Source organism: Sorghum bicolor, chromosome 10 (genome assembly GCF_000003195.3).
Source record: "Sorghum bicolor cultivar BTx623 chromosome 10, Sorghum_bicolor_NCBIv3, whole genome shotgun sequence".
NCBI classification, from domain to species: domain Eukaryota; kingdom Viridiplantae; phylum Streptophyta; class Magnoliopsida; order Poales; family Poaceae; genus Sorghum; species Sorghum bicolor.
In genome coordinates, this window is record NC_012879.2 from 34,227,858 (window position 1) to 34,251,178 (window position 23,321).

At 44.5% G+C, this 23,321-nt stretch overlaps 1 long non-coding RNA gene across 1 annotated transcript; it reads right to left on the reverse strand.

Annotated features, from left to right (window-relative positions):
• Positions 19,985-21,745, reverse strand: LOC110430694. The gene is made up of 3 exons (XR_002448030.1): positions 21,692-21,745; positions 20,821-21,399; positions 19,985-20,299 (listed from the first exon to the last, which is right to left on the reverse strand). It is a non-coding gene; the product is annotated as an uncharacterized LOC110430694 (long non-coding RNA).

Sequence of the window (23,321 nt, forward strand, 5' to 3'; positions counted from 1 at the left end):
GCGCATGCTGCGCACCTTGAACAACACCGTTCGCACACTTCTGGTTCATGCAGCCATGCCCCGATCTTATTGGGTGGTGGCTCTCTCCGCTGCCACCGCCAGCCCCCTCCGCAGGCAGCGTGGCTGCTCCTGCAGCCACTGCATCACGGAAAGCAGCACCGCCTCCTCTCCGCGTCTACACTCGGCGTCCTCGTCCGACTCCACCAGCGGCCGCCGCTCCTGCAGCTGCAGCGGCAGCACCGGTGGCGGCACGGCCGGTCCCAGCTCCTCCCTCCTGGGAGACACGATCCCAGATGGCATCATTACCACCGCCCATCCAGCAGTACAGTTTCACTGCAGATTCCACGACGCTGGCTTCCCCGCTGCCCGCCAACTCACGTGCTGCAATGGCGGATCCTAATTGGCGGGCGGCCATGACCAACGAGTACAAGGCACTCATCGACAATGGCAAGTGGGTCTTCAATCACAAGTACCATGTTGATGGCTCTCTCGCCCGTCACAAAGCACGGTGGGTCGTTCGTGGTTTTTCGCAGCAGTACGACATCGATTACGACGAGAAGTTCAGCCCGGTTGTCAAACCGGCCACCATCCACATCGTCCTCAGCATCGCTGCTTCTTCATCCTAGCTGATTCATCGGCTGGATGTGAAGAACGTGTTTCTCCACGATCATCTGGATGAGACTGTCTAGTGCCAACAGCCACCTGGCTTCGCCGACCCGGCCACCCCCGACCACGTCTGCCTCCTGCAAAAGTCCCTATACAGACTTAAGCAGGTGCCCAGGGCTTGGTACCAGCGGTTTGTCGGCTTCGTTCAACGCTCCGGCTTCACTGCTTCCGTCTCCGACACGTCCCTCTTTGTTTACAAGGAGGGCGCCGACGTTGCCTACCTGCTGCTCTATGTCGATGACATCATTTTGACTGCTTCGTCGCCTGTTCTACTTCAGCGCATCATCCGGCTTCTTCACTCTGAGTTCGCCATGATAGATCTCAGGGAGCTCCATCACTTCCTCGGGATCTTTGTCACGCGGACCTCCGATGGCCTCTTCCTCTCCCAGCGACAGTATGCCATGGACCTCCTCCAGCGTGTCGGCATGGCCGAGTGTCACTCTACAGTGACTCTTGTGAACACTCAGGCTATGCTCTCAGTTACGGATGGTGCTCCGGTGGCTGATGCTACCCAGTACCACAGTGTGGCTGGCGCTCTACAGTACCTCACGCTGACTCGTCCGGACCTCGCCTATGCCATCCAGCAGGTGTGCCTCTTCATGCATGACCCGCGTGAGCCTCATCTACCGTTGCTCAAGCGTGTCCTCCGGTATGAGGAGGGCACTCTGTCCACCGGGCTTCACCTTGGTGTTGGCGGCATCGACAGTTTGATCGCTTACTCCGATGCTGATTGGGCTGGATGTCCGGACTCTTGGTGCTCCACTTCAGGCTACTGTGTCTTCCTTGGTGACAACTTAGTCTCTTGGTCCTCTAAACGACAAACTATGGTTTCTCACTTGTTGGCTCCGACAGCTGCTTCAGGAGCTCCATGCGCCCATTGCTTCAGCAACAATCATCTACTGTGACAACGTCAGCGCCGTCTATATGACTGCCAACCCAGTACATCATCGTCGCACGAAGCACATTGAGATAGACATCCACTTTGTTTGTGACAAAGTGGCCTTGGGACAGGTTCGGGTGCTCCATGTCCCATCGTCTCATCAGTTTGCGGACATCATGACTAAAGGGTTACCTGTACAGTTGTTTCCTGATTTTAGGTCTAGTCTTTGTGTTCGTGACAATCCCGCTTAGACTGAGGGAGGGTGTTAGAATATAATTATAACAGCACGTATTGGGCTTACGACCCATTGGCCTTGTACTCCTTGCCTGAATTGTATTAGTACCACATTGTAACGTGTAGATATACTGCAAGCCTTCTAGGCTATATAATGAAGGTCACCCCCCTGGTTAGCGTGTGCGGTGTTTCTACAGTTATGTGATATAATGATGATTGTGATAGAGCAAGATGCAAGTTCCCTCAATTATATGATATCAATGTGGAACAAAACTGTTCTATTTCTTTTATGAAACAAAGAAGTGAGCATATCTCTTTTAGAAGATGGCTCAATTGAGAAGGTTACATGTTATCTTATACCACAATACTAATGATGATTGTGATAGAGCAAGATGGGAGTGGGAAAATTTGTTAACTTCTCTATCAAATCTACTTATAAGAAGCTATGTAGGGATGACTATGGGCCTAACTTCAAACAAGTTTAGAAGGCTACGATACCTCTGAAATATAAACTTTAAAATAAAAATGGAAAGGTGATGAATCAGACACGGTGAAGGAAACTGTAAGTTTGGTGCTAATTGTAGTCCCATCAGTTTGGAGCAATTTTGGAATTAGTATCATTGGATTAAGTTTGGTGCTAATTGTAGACCCAGCAGTTTCGACCAATTCTGGACTTGAATTCATTGGATTATACCAAAGGGTAAATCTGTCTACATTTTGGGCTTAGGCAACTGTTTGCTGGGTGCTGTGGTTAACTCCAAATGCCACATGTTTTGATAACAAGAGGATTAGACCTCCTAGTCAGATCATGTCTTATGTGTTTTGACAACCAGACGTTGGATTGCTTGGCACGCTTGGACAGGTGTTTTTGCTAGTTCTGCTGGTTGGTGATCCCTTAGTGATTAGCCTAGTGGCCAGGATTAACTTTTTTATGTTTCATAGAGCACCAATAAAATTTGGTTTTTAAACTTATGTTACTCACATGTTGTCAATAAAAAAGAACATATGTGCAATCAAATGTGCAAACAACAATACTCTTGTTAATAAAAAAAGGAATATATGTGCAATAAAATATGCAATCGACAAACTTAAAATTGTAATACTCACAGCTAGATCTTTTGCCGAGTCTCCTTCGGTAAAAATCAAAGTGCATTTCTGAGAGTCCACTCCACCAGCACGAGTTGCATCCTGAAACTTCGTTTGATTTGCTTCAATGTTCTCATCCTCTTCTTTAAGTGCCCATGCAAGTGTCTCCTTTAAAGCACATCTAAATATTTCTTTAAAGATAAAAGAATGTGCCACTGAAATTTTTTTACTTCATATTAGCAATACACGGGCATCAAATCAACATACAACCTATATTATTAAGAAAACAAAACCACAAACCTTGAGTGAGAATCTCCTCGAACTTAGCATTTCTGAGAGCAGATCAATGTAAACTTCTGCATTATATGTTTACTTTATATTAGCAATATGGAGGCTTATAAGCAACACAACTTACATTTTAAAAAAAACACACACACACAATCACATACCTTGCAACTGTGGTTCACCATAAAAAAATGGATAGTCCGCATTTATGAAGGCCCATAAGTGGCTCTTCACGTCCTCAATGTTCTGAACATTCTTCATTTTCCTTTTGATTGAACTTTTCAGATGTTCTTCAACATGTCTTGTGATAGTATCAAATTGAACTCCTCCCTCTATTACAACACCATTAACAAAGTTGAACTGAAAAATTACAAAGATAGTGAGTTGCAAAACAAACGCAGCCGATAGAGAATATAGCCTACATAACTTTGGCTAGGAACACAAACCTCTTGGTATTGGCCATTTCTGGTTAAAGTAATACACACCTCCCCAGCAAAGGATAACTTTTGTTATACACTAAAATAAAATACAAGAGTAAATAATTAAAAAACAAACATATGGTTTTGTTTATCCTAAATAAAACTTATGTTTTTATGAAAATTTTAAAACTTTTTGATGTCTTCTTGGAAGGAGATGGCAGGTACAAATCCACATAACTTGAAAAATTATTAGTGAGCAAATGGCCATCTAGATGAACCTTTAGTTTCTGGTTGTTTCTTCTTTTTTAAAGTGCAACCAGATCTACCACCCTTTTTCTCATAAGGGCTGCCATATCATCTTGAAGCTCATTACTGTAAAAACTCAATGTGGTCCAATGACACCCATTAGAGCATTTTGTGATTTTAGCATTTCTTTTCTTCCCAGGTTTGCCATAAAAAACCTAAATTTGTGTTGAATAAGATATGAAATTAGTGTTTAGTTAAGTCATTTTAAAAAAAATTAAACTTACACCTTTTATGCTACTACTAATTTCTAAACTAAGTAGAGGTTAAATAAACAATACACATTAGGTGACAACAAAAGTAGTAAACACAGGCTATCATAAATCAAACATTGTGACACAAATAAAAATTTATACTTGTATTAAAGTACTCCCGCCGTATCGGATTTAGAAGTCGATTTGGACAAGGTTTGAGTCAAATATTGGGAATATAAATCATCAATAACTTTTAAATTGTTGAGTTTGCAAATGTGAAAAATTATATGAATAGATTTGTCTTGAAAAATACTTTCATAAAAGTATATCAATATCATTTTGTCCCAAATATTTTATAAAAATAAGATGTCAAAGTTGTGTATTGGAGACCATGTCACTATTCTAAACGACTTCTAAATTCGATACGGAAAGAGTATAGATTTATCTACCTTTTATCTAAAAAAACACTCTAGAATAGACCCTAACAACAAAATCATACTCAATCCATCCATCCCAAAATATAGCAACCTAGGAGGGGATTGGACACAACCTAATATTTTGGGAGTAATTAACATGGTGTAACACCCCAAAATTTACAATTTTCCAAAATAGGATAAATTGTTAAATTGTGTATTTTTGTGCCCATAAAACATAGGGAAAATAATATTTTTCATTATATTAAAAATTATTATAGGGTTTAGCAACATGACTGAGCATCCATGCTGCCGCATTTTATTTTGTCTGAGTGGTTATTTTGAATTTCAAAAAGGTTTTCAAATTTTCTTGTAAACTAATTAAGCAAAGGTTTGAAAATAGAATTAGAAAAGTATTTATTTTCTCTTCCTCCCTCTCCGTGGATTTCGGCCCGAAGCCTTCCTGCGGCCTGTTTTCTCCCCCTCCCTCCTTCCTTCTCTGCGCGGCCCAATCCGCGGCCCAGGCAGCCCAGCAACCGCGCGCGCATCTCCACCTCGCAGCAGCCGCTGACAGGGCGGTCCCGCGTTCCGTGTCACTGCCAGACGGGGCCCACCTGTCGGACCCGTCTTCTACTCGTAACCAAGCAGGACTCGGTGAGGTTTCCGCTGCGGCCACGCGCAAACTGTCACAGAACCGACCAAATTAATTTATATAATTTAAGTAAGGAAACAAGCCACATTTCAATCATAAATTACATAACAAAGCTGCAGTGCTCCAAAAACACAGAAATATTTACCAACACACTCTCATACCATACAGAGACTACCATAAAATTTTCAGAGTAAACTAAGCAGTGTAACAAGAGATATGCATTTATCCACAAATAACAAGATTAAATCCTTAATAAATATTTTCCCAGAAAACATGGTTCATTTTATATTTTTATTAAAAAACTAGCCATCTCAAAGAATACCACAAAATTTATTTTACAATTTTTGGACCTCAGAAACAGGAGATATGATTTTTGCAAGAAAGCCAAAAATCATGATTTTGAATAAAAGAAAAGGAGGGAACGAGGGGACACTGACAGTGGACCCCATCTGTCGGGTCCTTCTTCCTCGCGGCCGAGGCGACTTTCGCCGGCGATTTCTCCGCGACGGCGAGGTCTCTGGCCAAACCAAGAGCACCAACGTGATCCCCAAACCCTAGCGACTCGATTGACCCCCTTTTTCCCACGGCGGAGCCACCGGAAGGGGCTCACCGTTGACGATGGCGGCTCGGCGGAGGTGCTCGGCGTTACGCCGGAGCCCTCAGGCCGGTAGAGCGCAACCTAAGGCCTTCTACAGCACCAGCGGACTACGGCGAAGCTTCCTAGGTACACAGCTTGGCCTGGATCCTCGTGAAACACGCTGGCCACGAGAGCACCCATCTCCGGCGGAAGCACGGCGGCACTGCGCACCGTGTCCGGCGACGGAGAGCTTGGTAGAGCATCCACTAAGTGGCGCAAAAGCTTGCTAATGACCTAAGCTATCTCTAGAACCTAACCAGAGACGACGAGAGGCTTCACAGGGCTCGGCATTCAGTTCGCCGGAGAAGAAGGTCACGGCGACCCGATTTGGGGGAAGAAGGAAATGTCGGCTCACCGGTGGGTTTCTCGGCGAGTTAGAGGGTGGAGCTTGAAGAGCGGTTCATGGCGGAGCTTTGGGTGAAGTTTGGTGGACAATGGCGCAGCAGGGAACGCGCGCGAGCTCGCCGGAGTAGCTCGCGAAGAGAGCTTCCGGGCGGCCGCGTTTCAGACGAGAGGGCCGAGGCAGAGCGAAGTGGACGCGTCCACTCTGCGCGGGGCGACGCCGTGGAGGTCATGCACGCGACGAGAGCTGACAAGCGGGGCTAGGAGCGGCGTACGAGCGACAATTGGCGACGGAGCTCTGCCGCCGGTTGGCCACGTCGACGAGCTCAGATTGGATTCAGAAGAAATGATGCTTGCGTGACAGAGCAACTTCACCGATGATTATCTCCCAAACCAAAGCGAATTAGAAGATGGTGCAGTTGACAAAGTTGGAGTTCCAACCGAGATCTACAACTTTGTCAATTGGAGCAAAAGCCAAATCGGCCTGGATTGAAAGATATAGAGTTTTCAAAATCGATCAAGCAAACTGGTTTCGTTCCAAGACTTAGAAAATTTTCTAAGTGTTGGAAACAGCCCCAAATCTGCCTTGTGGGTCACTTTTGAGCTATTTGTGGTCATTTTCATGAGATGGCCATAAAACAACTTTTGTTCCTTATAAACTTTGCTACAACTTTGCTGTAGAAAGTTTTGACATGCAAACATTTTATGAAACACTTTTTAAAAGCCTAAGCAAAAGAGGTTTCTAGGGCCTATTTTCATAAGTATGACTTAAAGGCATATTTTGGAGAAGTGACCAACATGAACATTGTTCCTAAAGTCAAGTTAAGCATAGATAAACTAATTACCAAGGCATTAAGCACAAACACAAGCATGGTTCACTCAAACATAAGCATAGGAATCCTATTTAAGCAATTCAAAACACATTTTTGCATAGAATAACATGGCTCAAAAGAGATGATGATCATGATATGCTTTGAGTAGATGATGATGCTTATGCCATGCACATGATCAATGCAACCATAACACTGGGGTGTTACAGCCCTCCCCCCTTACAAAAATCTCGTCCCGAGATTTGAAAGCTTACTGATTTTCGAAGAAGGTTTTGTAAACTTCTCTTAAATAATCCTCCGTCTCCCAAGTGGCATCTTCTTCCCCGTGGTTACTCCACAACACTTTGTAGAGTTTAACCACACGATTACGCGTCTCCCGTTCCTTGCGATCAAGAATCGCTACGGGTTTCTCCTCATACACCAGGTCGGACTTCAACTTGATATCTCGAATTTCCACTCGCTCCTCCGGTACACGAAGGCACTTCTTCAATTGTGATACGTGGAATACAGGGAAAATAGCCCGAAGCGCAACTGGAAGTTGAACTTTGTACGCCACGTTCCCTTTCTTTTCGAGAATCCGATAAGGTCCCACATAGCAAGGTGCAAGCTTTCGCTTGACTCCGAACCTTTGTACACCCTTCATCGGAGACACCTTGATGTACACATGGTCACCAACCGAAAACTCAATCGGCTTCCTTCTCTTGTTGGCATAACTTTTCTGACGAGCTTGAGCAGCTTCCAGATGTTGCTGGATGGTACGGACTTTTTGCTCTGCTTCGTTCACGAAATCGATGCCATAAAATCTTCGCTCGCCAGCTTCTACCCAATTCAACGGAGTTCGACACTTTCGACCGTACAAGGCTTCAAATGGAGCCATCTTGATACTCTCCTGATAACTGTTGTTGTAGGAGAACTCAGCTAATGGCAACCACTTAACCCAAGAACCTTTTGATGAGAGAGCACATGCCCTCAACATATCTTCAAGGATTTGGTTAACTCATTCAGTCTGACCGGCCGTTTGGGGATGATAAGCAGAGCTACGGATTAAATGTGTACCAATTTGCTCATGCAGACATTCCCAAAAACGAGCAGTGAACTGTGGTCCACGATCGGATATGATTATTCGAGGCACACCATACTGACGAACAATGTGCTCGAAATACAACTCCGCATACTGATGGGGACGATAGTCAGTTTGAACTGGAATAAATCGAGCAACCTTGGTCAAACGATCTGCAATCACCCAGATGGAGTCGTACCCCTTAACAGAAATTGGGAGTCCACTGATGAAATCCATGCTGACTTCTTCCCATTTCCAACCAGGGATCGACAAGGGTTGAAGTAAACCGGCTTTCATGTGAACGGCCTTCACGCGACAACAATTGTCACAACGAGCGACAAAAGCAGCTATCTCCTTCTTCATCTTTGTCCACCAAAACAACGGTTTTAGACAATTTGGATGAATGAGCTTCAGATAAGATCTGATTTCGCAGCTCGCGGTCTTTTGGGACCACAAGTCGATTCTTGAACCAAAGAATTCCGTTCTCATCGACCCGGAAATGCTTGGTTTCTTCTTCCTTCATTTTCCTCTTTATATGGTGGATGCCTACATCTGTCCGCTGCAATTCGATGACTCGATTGCGAATGGTACTCTCCAGAGGAATCTGGTTGAGCACAAGTGGATGCATAAGATGTGACAACAACGGATCTTCCACTTGGATTGAGTGACAGTGCTCCTTCCGACTCAAGGCATCCACCACTACGTTTGCCTTGCCCGGATGATAGTGCACTTGGAGATTATAATCTTTAATCAACTCAAGCCACCTTCGCTGTCGCATGTTCAGTTCAGGTTGAGTGAAGATATACTTGAGGCTCTTATGATCAGTGTAGATATTACACAGATTACCCAGCAAATAATGCCTCCAGATTTTCAAAGCATGAACAACTGCTGCCAATTCTAAGTCATGAGTAGGGTAATTGACCTCATGTTTTCGAAGTTGGTGTGAGGCATACGCAATTACGCGACCCTCCTGCATCAACACACAGCCTAAACCAATACCTGACGCGTCACAAAAGACATCGAAGGGCTTCTCGATATCATGTTGAGCTAGGACAGGAGCTGATGTCAGCAATGTCCTCAACTTGTGGAATGCCTCTTCACACTCAGGCGTCCACACAAACTTCTCATCTTTCTGAAGCAGACGAGTCATTGGCTTGGATATTTTGGAGAATTCCGAATGAATCGACGGTAATATCCGGCGAGACCAAGAAAACTCCGAACCTCGTGTACCGATGTTGGAACTTTCCAATCCAGCACCTCTTGCACCTTGGCTGGATCTACTGATATGCCTTCTTCAGATTAGACATGGCCCAAGAAAGGTACTTTCTTCAGCCAAAACTCGCATTTGCTAAACTTGGCATAAAGCTGATGTTCACGCAAACGTGACAACACTACACGCAGATGCTCTGCATGCTCCTCTTCATTGCAGGAATATACCAAGATATCATCAATGAAGACCACCACAAACTTGTCCAATTCGGGCATGAACACCGAATTCATAAGATACATGAAATGAGCAGGTGCATTCGTCAGACCGAAGGACAAGACAAGGTACTCATACAACCCATACCTTGTCGAGAAAGCTGTCTTAGGTACATCTTCAGGACGGATCTTGATCTGATGGTACCCAGATCGCAAATCAATCTTGGAGAATACCTTAGCTTTAGACAACTGATCAAACAAGATATCAATGCGAGGAAGAGGGTATTTGTTCTTGATGGTCACCGCATTTAGGGGACGATAGTCCACACACATGCGCAAAGATTGATCCTTCTTCTTCACAAAGATAGCTGGGCAACCCCAAGGAGAAGAACTAGGACGAATAAGACCCTTCTTCAACAACTCATTTAGTTGGGTCTTAAGCTCAGCTAATTCATTGGGTGGCATCCTATAAGGTCTTCTAGAGATAGGAGCGGTACCAGGAATCAATTCAATCTTGAACTCCACATCCCGATCCGGAGGAAGCCCGGGAAGATCATCAGGAAACACGTCCGGAAACTCGCACACCACCGGAATATCCTGAATAGCCTTAGATGTAACTGCATTCACAGTGCTACGGATTTGAATATCACGAGGGAGTTGCACTAGAAATGCCTCCTTGGTATTTGGGTCTTTCAACATCACTACCCGAGTGGTTGTGTCGATAAGAACTCCATTACCACTCATCCACTTCATCCCCAGAATTACATCTATGCCCACACCGGGTAGAACAACCAAATCAGCAAGAAACTGACGGCCTCCTATTTCCAGAGTTGCCCCCAAAACCACTTGATTGGTGGAAATATCATTTCCCGCAGCACTAATACAATAACTGCCTTTATCAAGTGTAATGGCCTTGATGCCATGCTTAGACACAAATTTAGAACTCACAAAGGAATGCGATGCTCCAGAATCAAAAAGCACGAGTGCATCATGTTGATTGACCAAAAACTTACCAGCTGTGACTACCTCATCAGCAGGGATTGCTTCCACAGCGGTGTAGTGAACACGCCCCTGACGGACGTTCCCTTGGTTGCCCTTCTTTGGCGGGTAAGGACAGTTGCTCTGCCAATGCCCGGTCTGATTGCAGTTCCAGCACGGACGGTTGGCAGGCGGAGTCTTGGCATACTTGGGACCCGTGTTGCCCCTAGGAAGAGCAATAGAGTACCCCTTGCGAAAACCCGTCTTGGCCTGTTTCTTCTTCATCGGAGGGCGGTATCGCTGGTTGGGAGTTGGAGCACGGAACGATGGCTTAGCTACCACTGGAACCTTAGACTGAGACGATCCTGCCCCGGCCTCAAAAGCCCTCTTGCGAGTCTTGGTCGCAGTGTACACAGTGTTATAGTTCTCTTGAGTAAGAGCATCACTGACAAACTCATTGAAAGTTGCACACTTAGTGCGGCCCATAGTCTTCAACAATTTGGGACCCAAACCCCGCTTGAAACTAGCAATCTTCTTCGTCTCCGTGTTCACAAACTCAGGAGCATACCTAGACAAATGATTGAAAGCATGCAAATACTCCTTTAGAGTCTTGTTGCCCTGAGTTAGCTGCATAAACTCGGTATGCTTCATCTCCATAACACCAGGAGGAATGAAATGCCCTTTGAAAGCTTCACGGAAAAGATTCCAGTCAATCACGGTGTCGGCTGGAAGAGCTTCCCGATATTGATTCCACCAGATGCCTCCCGGGCCCTGCAGTTGATGAGCTGCATACTCTGCCTTCAGACCTTTAGTCAACCGAAGCAAGCGGAACTTTTGTTCCACCGTGTTTAGCCATTCCTCAGCTTGAAGGGGTTCTTCAGCTTCTCTGAAGGGTGGGGGATTCGTATCCATGAAATCCTTGAAGCTACTGTACTGGTTAGGAGCTGGCCCTTCCTGTGCATTACGACCACCCTGATTTGCCATCTGATTGATGGTCTCAGTGAGCATCCTCTGATTTTCCACCATCATTTGCATCAGCTCAGCTGGATTTGGTGGTGGGGGAGGAGGTGGTGGATTCATATTTGCACGTTGTTCCGCACCTCGGGTGCCACGAGACATCTGTAAAGACACAGTCAGTGAGTATTGATGATGACAAGATTTGCCGCAGAAGAACTTGTATTTATGCCTGAAAGTATTCGAGAGAATAGCTTTACAGAAAAGGCACAATAATTCAATTCCACAAAACAACATCACCAATCCAACACATGACAGAGATATCCGCAATATGCACCACACAGGAAACATCGTCATAACATAACAAACATGTTAAGATTGCACATTGGGTCCACAAAGTTATTACACCATCACAGTACATGCCATGAGTCAAGGTCAAAGTTTCGGATTACAACATGGTTACAAAAGCACTACCACTAGCTGCCAACTACAAAAGATCCTCACAAGACACTACCCACTACCCCCTACACTCCAGGCTCGTCATCCGAGTCAGCGTTGAAGATTGCCTCTCCATCCTCGTCGCTAACCGGCTCAAGCTCCTCGTCCTCCACGTCCTCGTGCAAAGGTGGTGCAGCCGCTGCTGGTCCATCAACCTCCATTCCATCACCATCGGCCACAATCACCTGAGGTCCCACCTCTGGATACACGGGTATAGGGCGAGGGATAGGGTGTAGCAAGTTGTTGAGACGGTGAATCTCCACAAGACCAGCCTCAATCTGATCCTACAGATAGTTCTCCCGCTCAAGCGACTGAACTCGGTGCATCTCCCATGCCTGGCGCCTGTTCTCCGACACACGGAGTGCAGTATCCCTCTCATGAGTGAGCTGCACCAAGCGCTCCTGTAAGGTCTCCCTCTCTCTAGCTAACTGGCTCATCTGATCCTGCTTATGATCCCTCTCTCTAATGGCCTTCACTCACTGCTGCCTACGGTACTCCGCAATGTCCTCCCAGTCATTGCGGTCCTTCTGAGCTTGCTCCAGGAGTCTAGCTTGCTTGCAAAACTTGCGAGCATGCTTTTCAGCCTTCCGCTGCATCTCCTGGGCTCGGCGAATAGCCACCATCACCTGTGCATAGGTGCCCTCTCGCTGTCTGATCAGCTTGAGCACAGCCATCATAGCACTCATAGCAGGACTAGAACTCTCAGCTCTCTCCCCTGCCTCGAACCAAAGCATAACCATCAGCCTGCTTCCACTCCGCTACTGCTGGGTCAGCACGGGGAATGGAGGCCGCTGGTCCTCCCGTCAGCTCATCACCACACCTCTGACAGATATCGAGCAGGATAGTCTGGGCTGCAACCTGAGCTGCCTCCCAAGGAGTTTGCCCATCTGAGCTACAAATCCAGCCTGTCCATGCAGGCTTGTCCCCATGTGGAGGGACAACTCCCTGCACAGCAAACCACTGTATCCCTCCTGTGCTCTCCATCTCCCACCAAGAATACTGAGGTGGCTCAGTATACCCAACAGTCCGTAACACTCTCCAGAGCAGGTTAGGAGTACCAATCTCGTGCAAGAAAGTGTCACTAGGACGGGGTGAAGCGGGTGCGTCCATCTGTGGAAAGGAATAGGAATACCATGGGTAAAAGAGGATTAGTTTAAGCAACAATTATTTATTTAAAAAGGGACGAAATTGTAAAGGAAGGAGTAGACAGAATGTATGTATCAATGCGACATGATGCATGCACGAACCGTACGTCTTCACAAACTTAGAAAATTAATATTCTAATGGATATACGGTGGCATACATTCGTCTCTCGATACGATAACTATCGGTTTACACGTGCGCTGTTAGAGTACCTGCAGAAAACTTCATTTCAGCCCAACAATTCCCAATATATCACTCAAGAAAGCAGTAAACTAAGTGCACATCGCTTGGGCATGCCAACATGCTCAAACAATGACACCACAACTACCTGAGAAATTAAATACTCCCCAATTAAGTTTCTTTCGTGGTTCCATAGTTTCGACATGTAACCACTCCAGAAAACCACCGCGAACACTCCCCTAGACCGCCGTTTGGACGATCATGCTCTCACAGCTCACACTTACCAGGGCGTAGGTGCGACATTGCATAATTTAAATCTAGCGACATATGTGGCTAATTCACATATGAAGGCTACCTCCACCATTAGACCACAGGGTAGCATAGTGCGGTCATCACACATCCATACCTGAGTACTGCCGGAGATGCATAAATAAAACCGCCCAAGTCAGTACTTAAATAGCCACCTATAGTCCTTATGTGGGCAAGGAGGATTCGACCACTGGCATAACTTAATTATTTGTTTTACACCATTTTATTTAAAAAATCTTTTATTTTAAATACACAAACGCTGCATTTATAATGCTGAACTTGCTCCCATGCCAGCTATCACAGAACCGAGCAAATTAATTTATATAATTTAAGCAAGGAAACAAGCCACATTTCAATCATAAATTACATAACAAAGCTGCAGTGCTCCAAAAATACTGAAATATTTACCAACACACTTTCATACCATACAGAGACTACCATAAAATTTTCAGAGTAAACTAAGTAGTGTAACAAGAGATATGCATTTATCCATGAATAACAAGATTAAATCCTTAATAAATATTTTCCCAGAAAACATGGTTCATTTTATATTTTTATTAAAAACTAGCCATCTCGAGGAATACCACAAAATTTATTTCACAATTTTTGGATCTCAGAAACAGGAGATATGATTTTTGCAAGAAAGCCAAAAATCAGGATTTTGAATAAAAGAAAAGGAGGGAAAGAGGAGACACTGACAGTGGAGCCCATCTGTCGGGTCCTTCTTCCTCGGGGCCGAGGCGACTTTCGCCGGCAATTTCTCCGTGACGGCGAGGTCTCCGGCCAAACCAAGAGCACCAACGTGATCCCCAAACCCTAGCGACTCGATTGACCCCCTTTTTCCCACGGCGGAGCCACCGGAAGGGGCTCACCATCGACGATGGCGGCTCGGCGGAGGTGCTCGGCGTTACGCCGGAGCCCTCAGGCCGGTAGAGCGCAACCTAAGGCCTTCTACAGCACCAGCGGACTACGGCGAAGCTTCCTAGGTACACAGCTTGGCCTGGATCCTCGTGGAACACGCTGGCCACGAGAGCACCCATCTCCGGCGGAAGCACGGCGGCGCTGCGCACCGTGTCCGGCGACGGAGAGCTTGGTAGAGCGTCCACTAAGTGGCGCAAAAGCTTGCTAAGGACCTAAGCTATCTCTAGAACCTAACCAGAGACGACGAGAGGCTTCACAGGGCTCGGCATTGAGTTCGTTGGAGAAGAAGGTCACGGGGACCTGATTTGGGGAAAGAAGGAAATGTCGGCTCACCGGTGGGTTTCTCGGCGAGTTAGAGGGTGGAGCTTGAAGAGCGGTTCACGGCGGAGCTTTGGGTGAAGTTTGGTGGACAATGGCGCAGCAGGGAACGCGCGCGAGCTCGCCGGAGTAGCTCGTGAAGGAGAGCTTCTGGGCGGCCGCGTTTCAGACGAGAGGGGCGAGGCATAGCGAAGTGGACGCGTCCACTCTGCGCGGGGCGACGCCGTGGAGGTCATGCACGCGACGAGAGCTGACAAGCGGGGCCAGGAGCGGCGTACGTGCGACAAGTGGCGACGGAGCTCTGCCGCCGGTTGGCCACGTCGACGAGCTCAGATTGGATTCAGAAGAAATGATGCTTGCCTGACAGAGCAACTTCAACGATGATTATCTCCCAAACCAGAGCGAATTAGAAGATGGTGCAGTTGACAAAGTTGGAGTTCCAACCGAGATCTACAACTTTGTCAATTGGAGAAAAAGCCAAATTGGCCTGGATTGAAAGATATAGAGTTTTCAAAATCGATCAAGCAAACTGGTTTCGTTCCAAGACTTAGAAAATTTTCTAAGTGTTGGAAACAGCCCCAAATCTGCCTTGTGGGTCACTTTTGAGCTATTTGTGATCATTTTCATGAGATGGCCATAAAACAACTTTTGTTCCTTATAAAATTTTCTACAACTTTGCTGTAGAAAGTTTTGACATGCAAACATTTTATGAAACACTTTTTAAAAGCCTAAGAAAAAGAGGTTTCTAGGGCCTATTTTCATAAGTATGACTTAAAGGCATATTTTGGAGAAGTGACCAACATGAACATTGTTCCTAAAGTCAAGTTAAGCATAGATAAACTAATTACCAAGGCATTAAGCACAAACACAAGCATGGTTCACTCAAACATAAGCATAGGAATCCTATTTAAGCAATTCAAAACATATTTTTGCATAGAATAACATGGCTCAAAAGAGATGATGATCATGATATGCTTTGAGTAGATGATGATGCTTATGCCATGCACATGATCAATGCAACCATAACACTGGGGTGTTACACAAACCCCGCGGTTGGCTTGACCCGCACGCCGAGGAGGATTTAAATAGCGACCTCCGCTGCCCCGCAACCCCCCATCTCAACCCCAGCACCAGCCGCCGCGTAGCTTCCGCCGCGTTTCATCCCCGAGATTCGAGCCGAAACCAATCCGCCGCCGCAGCGCGTCCTAGCTTCTGTGAGCGACTTGCCGGGCTTCGTCTCCGTCGTGCGAAGTCGCCGAGACTTTCCTTTCGCGCTCTACTTCTCTGTACGCATCGCTAACGCTCGCCGAACTTTCTTCCAGGGCTGCCGTCCGCCGTTCTCCGTTGCGGACGCACTCCGACCACCCATTGACCCCGTTTTAGCCCTAGGTAAGATCGCGGTAAGCTTCTTTACGCCCCTGTGCCCTTGGTTCCGTGAATCGTGCTCTAAATCGCTAGATTGACTAACACCGGCGAGGTCTGGCAATGGCACCGCCGCGGTCTGCCCCGACTCCGGCCGGCCAGCTCCCCTCCCCCACCCCGATCTAATCTCAGCCTTAAAATCGAGATCCAACGGCCGATATCGGAGGATACCCCTTCGGCCGTTTGTTTTGCAGAAAACCCCCCAAAGGTTTTAAAGAGTCGACCCGCGGTCCTTAGCGGATTTTCCAAAATACGTTTTCTAACTCCGAAAGCGTAATCCCGTCCGTTCAGATTCAAAATACGTTTTCACAAAATTACAAGTTTGCCACTGGTTTTATATTGCTCATAAAATATTCATCTTAATTCTGTTTTGACTCGTTCAAATTGCGTTGGCTTTGTATTCAAAAGATCTACATGTTAGTAACACTGTTTTCTCAGTTTGAAACTTTTTAATTCGGTGACCCAAATTAATTAATTGTTTTTCTAAAGAAAATCTTAGAAAATTCATATATTCTTCGTTTTAACTCCGTTTTGATCCGTTCAAATTTCGTTAGATTCGCTTTTGCGTAATCTATAGATTAGTAGCTCTGTTATACATGCTTCCAACTTTTTAAATCTGAACTTAGTTTTAATCTATTATTTTATTAAAGGAAATCTTATTTAAATCATAACTTCTTCGTTATAGCTCCGATTTTCGTGTACTTTACGTCTGTGTGATCGTAGTGCGATGTAGATTTATTTTATAAACTTTTCATCTTTATTTTCTACTGTTGGTGTATTGTTCTAATTATAGGTTTGTTTGCTTTGTATGATTGCCTCTGGAGGATTGATGTTGATGTGATGACTGAGTTTAGTCGGTGAGCTTTTACGTGGTGATCAAGAAGCAGTTTGTGGAAGGTTTGGAACTAAACTAAGGATCTGAGTTTCAAGGCAAGTATAGCATGGGATCATCCTTGTTTCATAATAACTTTAATCACTTAATTCATATTGCATGTGTCTCCTTGATAAGGATTTTCTACTATTGATCTTATACCTTGTCACCTATGGTTTTGCATTGGGTAGCTTATGCTAGTGCTCCACTAAACCATGATCTTGTAATTTGAATTAATGGAATATGCAATAAACATTAAAAGAGGACTTTTTAGCAACTTTGGAAAAGAGGGCTGGAGCATTGGGCTATCTTATGGTGCTTTAGTTTCTCTCCATAAGGACTTATCTGTATCTGACCATCCGAGACATACAGTACAACTGTGAGGGCTACATGGCTCTAGCTTTAGCTCAGTATGAGGACCTTTTCTAGCTTGTTAGTGGTTACCCTTGTGGCGCAAGTGGGGGATAGCAGACCGTGGATTCCTGCAGGTGAGTCACACGGACTGACTAACAAAACCTAGCGGCCCTAACTTGTTAGATGAACCTTTGAAAGGCTTCATAGTGAACCCTGCCGGCCTCCCTGGGAAGGGGGTTAAGAGACTCGTGACCTCGGGCGAAAGGGTAAATCACCACTCACAGTGAAAGTGTACAACCTCTGCAGAGTGTAAAACTGATATATCAGTCGTGCTCACGGTCACGAGCGGCCTTGGACCAATACAGAATAAATGATCACTAATGGCAAATTATTAAAGTTATTGTTGTTAATATGTTGTTTATGCTATTCTTTATTCACTTTACTTGATCATGAGTTTACCTTGGGACTTGACAACTTGATGCTACTCATATGCTAAAATTGTGACAACTAAAAGCTACATGCAGTTCAACCAGTGTCTAGCCTTTGAGCCTCATGAACCCTATGCTATTCTTGCTGAGTACGAGATGTACTTACGCTTGCCTTTACATTTTATTTGGATAAAAATCCCGGATGGGTACCAGATTGCAAGCTTGGAAAAGAGTTTAGGCTTGTGCTTAACCAGTCAGTTGTCCTTGTGGATTTGGAGCTTTCGCCTGAAGAACGGAGAGTCTTTCTGCTGTTTGCTATCTAAGGTTATATCTTTTATACTAAGTTCGCTATATATAAGCATTGTCTATTGATATTACCCTTATTTGGGGCTATATGTGAGATTTGACTTCCTGGACTCACATATGGTGTGTATCTGGTTTTGTCGTTAAAACCGGGTGCTACAATCATTTAATGCAAAATATAATTTGAATAAGCCTTTACTACGAAGCACTATACCTTCTTGCATTTCCGGTCACTTGCATTAAATGTTGTGATCACAAATCGTGAAAAGAGGGATGAGCCTTGAGGATCCATATACTTTCTAATGGAGGAGTTTCTGAGCAAGAGAGTATCCCAGGGGTCGAAGTTATCATTTTCAATCGGAAAGAAAACTCCAAAGCAACGTATGGAGATATAGCGCTTGTCCACTTTAATGTTAACATCCAGGTCAATCTTGTCGTTTGTAAGGATCTCTGTATGGAGTTCTTGTTCAAGTTCAAAAGACATTAATATCTCATCAAATATAGTTTGTAGAATTGGGATGTAGTTGACATTTCGATGCACCATGGCATGGCCATTGTAAAACCATTGCATTTTTGTTTGCATCTTTAATAAATTGTGCTTGTCAAGCACCTACCAATGAGAAATTTTACTACATTTGTGAGGGCTACGGAAAATAAAAAAATGATATGTGCCAATGAGAAATATTACTACATTTATGTGGAGGGGGGAGCTGCCGGGTTGCATCGCCGCTCGCTAGGGGACGCTTGTGAGGGTGCAAGCCACTAGCGGCTGCGTCGCCGCTCGCCATGGGACGCTTCATCTTGTCAGCTTGGACAAATGCACCGAGAGGGAAAATTTTCCAAAACAGTAAGTGAGCATTGTGTGGTCTAATAGAACTTAAGGAATCTACAAAAAAAACAACAAAACCACTTGAAAAGGGGTAAGTATGGCCACGTGCTCGTAACAACGTTGAAAATATCTCATGGTAGACAATGTTTGTTTCATGTGTGCAGTCAGCGTTCATATGCTCTATCAATATCTCTAGATCTCTTTGAGGTGACATGTGAAACAGCAACATACAAGCATCGGAAAATACAGGGTTTTTTGGGTAGTTACCAACATTGGACAATGTCTGCCCTTGGCTCCTATTGATAGTCATTGCATAGCATACCTTAACTTTATGTTGTAATGCAACACATTTTCTTCTTCTGAAAGGAAACAACAAAGCAAAGTGGCAAGTAACAATACTCAGGACATAAGGCATCCCAATATACTGAGGTTGTGATATCCAACTTCACCATCCTGAAAAGAGCACACATGAAGGGAGCAAAGGGAACCAGGTTGAGGTGGACCAATGGGGGATTTTGGGGACGATGTGGCCCGGTTGGCTGGATGGGGTGAACCTTTGGTTTGTAGGGGTAAATTTGAAATACATATAAGAGAAGTGTAAAGGACCAAAGCACAAAACAGCGTCCTGTTTATTTTAAGTGTCTTTAATACTATGATTTTGCCTACATGAATGCAACAGATGAGGCATGAGAGCAACCTCAAAAGCATTGGAAAGTCAATATATATGCTCAAGGTGGAAAATAATTTCATTTTTTAGGAAAAAAGAACATAAATGGAGAAATCGGTGTTATTTTTGTCAGCAAAATGAATAGGTAAGAAGTAATTAATCCTCAGATTTGTTTATGCAAATGGTACTTCATGAGCATCAGATGTATCAATCAGAAGCAATACTGGGACACATCAGGTGAGCTCACTGAGACAACAACAAGCAACTTTGTTCAGAATAGATGGAAAACTGCATTTTTTGATATAGTGTGATGTGATAGTGTGATCAAAACTACGCTTTTCAAAATTAAAGAAGCATTATGCAGCGCTCACATGGAGCACCAAACAAGAACTCAACAACTCAGTGTTATAAGAGAACATTCAACACTTAACCATGCGCCTAATCCTGAAAGGCCAGATTACAAATACTGTTGCATGGAGTTTTAAAATACCAACTACTATTACTTTAAAGTGGCACTACAGTAATTGTATTTGCAACTTGAGATGCAAGTACTAACACCTGTAGCAGAAAACTAAAGTGAAACTTATTAGAAATTACCACCTATAATTCAGTGGACAAGGGTACCTGACCTATTGAAACTTTGGGGGTTCAGTTGAGCTTGTCAGGTAATCTTGTCAGTGTCATTTTAAGTTCTGCTTAACCTGCACCAAGCAGCAAAAGTGCTTTGAGTAGAAAAAAGGCAAAAACTTTAGTAAGTTGACCGGCCACCTCCATGTTTGTTTCACTGCAGCTCTTTCTTTTTCCATGCACCAAAGGACTAAATGCTCTAAATATATGTTTCATGGAAACATTGCAAGGGCAACATATAGATGTGTAGCTATCACTAATCATCATTTATCCATGAAGGCTAGAATACATCTGACTATATGACATAAGTATTTGAGGGGCATGGGTATTCACTAAGATAATTCTGTAGTACTGATATGAAGTAATTAAGTATGGGAAAAATTAAGAACTAAGAATGGACCTTTGGTTTTAACAAACCTAAATGCTTATACCAAAATATGGGTTGAATATAATAGTCAAGTGGTCGTAAACCAAGCAAAGAATATTTAACTTAGAAGCCTATATCCATTGCAATGTTGTCACAACAACCAGATGGATTATTTTCTTCGCACTATAAGTTGCTAGAACCTTGGGCACCAAAAGATTTTTCACTCACCTATGTAGGGAATGCTTGTTTTCATTGTTCTCTAGGATGATGTGCTCGAGTATATTGCTATGAATGTCCATGACATGTGGAACATAGCAGAGGAGGAACCATTCCAATTGTCATGTTGCCAATGTTGTAGAGTCTTCTCAAATCAAGAGCACCAGTCATACTGAACACCGCCAACCAACAGGCCAGCTATATTCACCTAAAAATTTATTATGAATTGCATACGAGGCAAAGAAAACTAACCTAACATTCATAACAGAATACCAAACGAGGAAAGGATCCTTACTCAGAATTCAGAAAAACAAGAAAATGGGACAATCTCTCGGTGTTGAATGGCCAGATAGACCTGTTTTTAATTCGAGTGTTCCATCCTGGCTCTCATTGCATAACCATATATATAGTATCCATTGCGGCACCTAGGTCTGTCACTGTTATCTAAAAATCAAAACCGTTACTCCGAAAGGGAAGATCAAATTTTATCGAATTCCTATACTGAGTATATGGTTAGTAGGTCAGATTAGATCCTACTAGGATAAGTATAGGAGCTGCTGACATATTTGTAGGTCCTCTGTTGTGCATACCCTGCTTCAAGGCAACAAAGGGGAAAAACATGAGTGAGCCTAGCAGCAGACATAACACATAATCAGAATGAGAAAGCACTTCACATGTGAAAAAAGGAAAGATAGAAAAAGGGTCATGTGGATGCCTATGGATAATATGTATTGATTACTTATCATTGATGGGAACAAACAGATTTCTAATCAATTGAAATTTATTTTGCACAAGAGGCTAATGCTATCCTAATCCACACCATTCTGTGCATCTAGAAAAGACATGAAAGAAAGACACAACCGCCAAAAGGAAAGAAACTCACCAACACACCTTCCAATCTTATTAGTCTACGCAGATCCTCTTGGATGAGGTCCTAAATCACATAGCATAGAGAAAAGGAGCATCAGCAAGCATGAAGCAGAAGGAAGATGTGCTCCAAATCCCCAAGAACACAATATTGAAGAATAGACAGAAAGAAGTGTGTGGGTAAGATCATGTAACCCTGTTGTTTCCATCAGGTAGAAATAGTGTACATAGTATTTTAAAGTTGGAAATGCAGATGTTTAATTATTGTACTGTAAAATATGTAAATTTAAGAGTAAGGAGAAGCTGAAGTTTATTACCTGACCGAAGATGTGTAAGCATGTCTAGATACATGTGTTGGTTGTCTAACACTGAAAAATAGAAATAATCTAGGAAATAAAATACGATAATGCTTTTAGATTTGCAGTTGTGTAATGAAGATGTGTAAGCATGTGTACATACATGTGTTGGTTGGCTGACACTGACAAATAGAAATAATCGAAGAAATAAAATACGATAATGCTTTTAGATTTGCAACTGTTTAATCAGCATTAGACTGCAAATATTACCCGGGTGAGAAATTCTGCATGAGTGATGTTTAGACTATTTGAGCAGAACCTCCAAAGAACCCTACATCCTCAAGCACAAGCGTCGTGTATCAGTGAAAGGAAATTCCAAAAAATCATGAAGGTACAAATGATGCCAAAAATGTTACAGGGCAGCATCACCTAGAGAGCACGGACCTAGCAGAGGGGCATAGAAGGCAAGCAAACCAAAGTGCACTGTGTTACATCGGGCTGGACTATGGGCAACCACCCGTGCTTGCGTGCCGGCCGATTCGGAGCTGAGGTCGGAACTATGCCGGTATGTTACCCACACCAGGGTCGCTGCCACCTACGGCGGGGCAATACCCTAGGTCACCTCATCGCCACCGCTACCGCTGCCATGTTGGGGGCTCGCTGTCGCTCCGTACGTCACGTGTGGAGGTGTGGAGGAGAACAAGGGCCGCGGTCATCGTGCCGAGTGGCAGCCAATGTGGAGGTCCACTTGTGCCACCGGCCTATCCGCATCGGAAGGGATGGGGAGAGAGAGAGAATGGAAGGGAAGAGACTGTCGAGACTTATACGCACGGTGGACGGAGAAGGAGGGGGCTAGCGCTGCGCTGGCTTGGGGCGTCGTCGTGCCGTCGCCCCTGGCTCGGCCACACCGCCCGTGGGGCGCTGTCGTCTCGTCGCCTCCACCTCGGGCTCGAGAGAGAGGATGGGGAGGTCGTGCTATTTTTTTATGAGGAGTGGGGAGAGCGCTAGATGTTTTTGTGGAGGCCGACGTGGGCTGCTCGTGGCCACACAAAGGGAATCAGCAAATCAGGCTAAGATGGACCAATGGGAGGGGGAGGAGGTGAGGTGGCATTGAGGTGCACCAATGGCAGATTTGAGGAGACGTGGCTGGGGTAGCGACACGGGGAGCAACTTAGAATTGTTAGGGTAAATTAGTCCAAAGATTTTAGATATAAAAATAAGAAATTCGCAAGATAATAGAAGTGTAGTAGTTTCGAAATTTATACTATACAATCCGCAGTAATTGAAAACTATCTGGAATTATTTGCATGCTAGTCGCATGGAAAAACTAACCGTTTCATGAAGTCCACA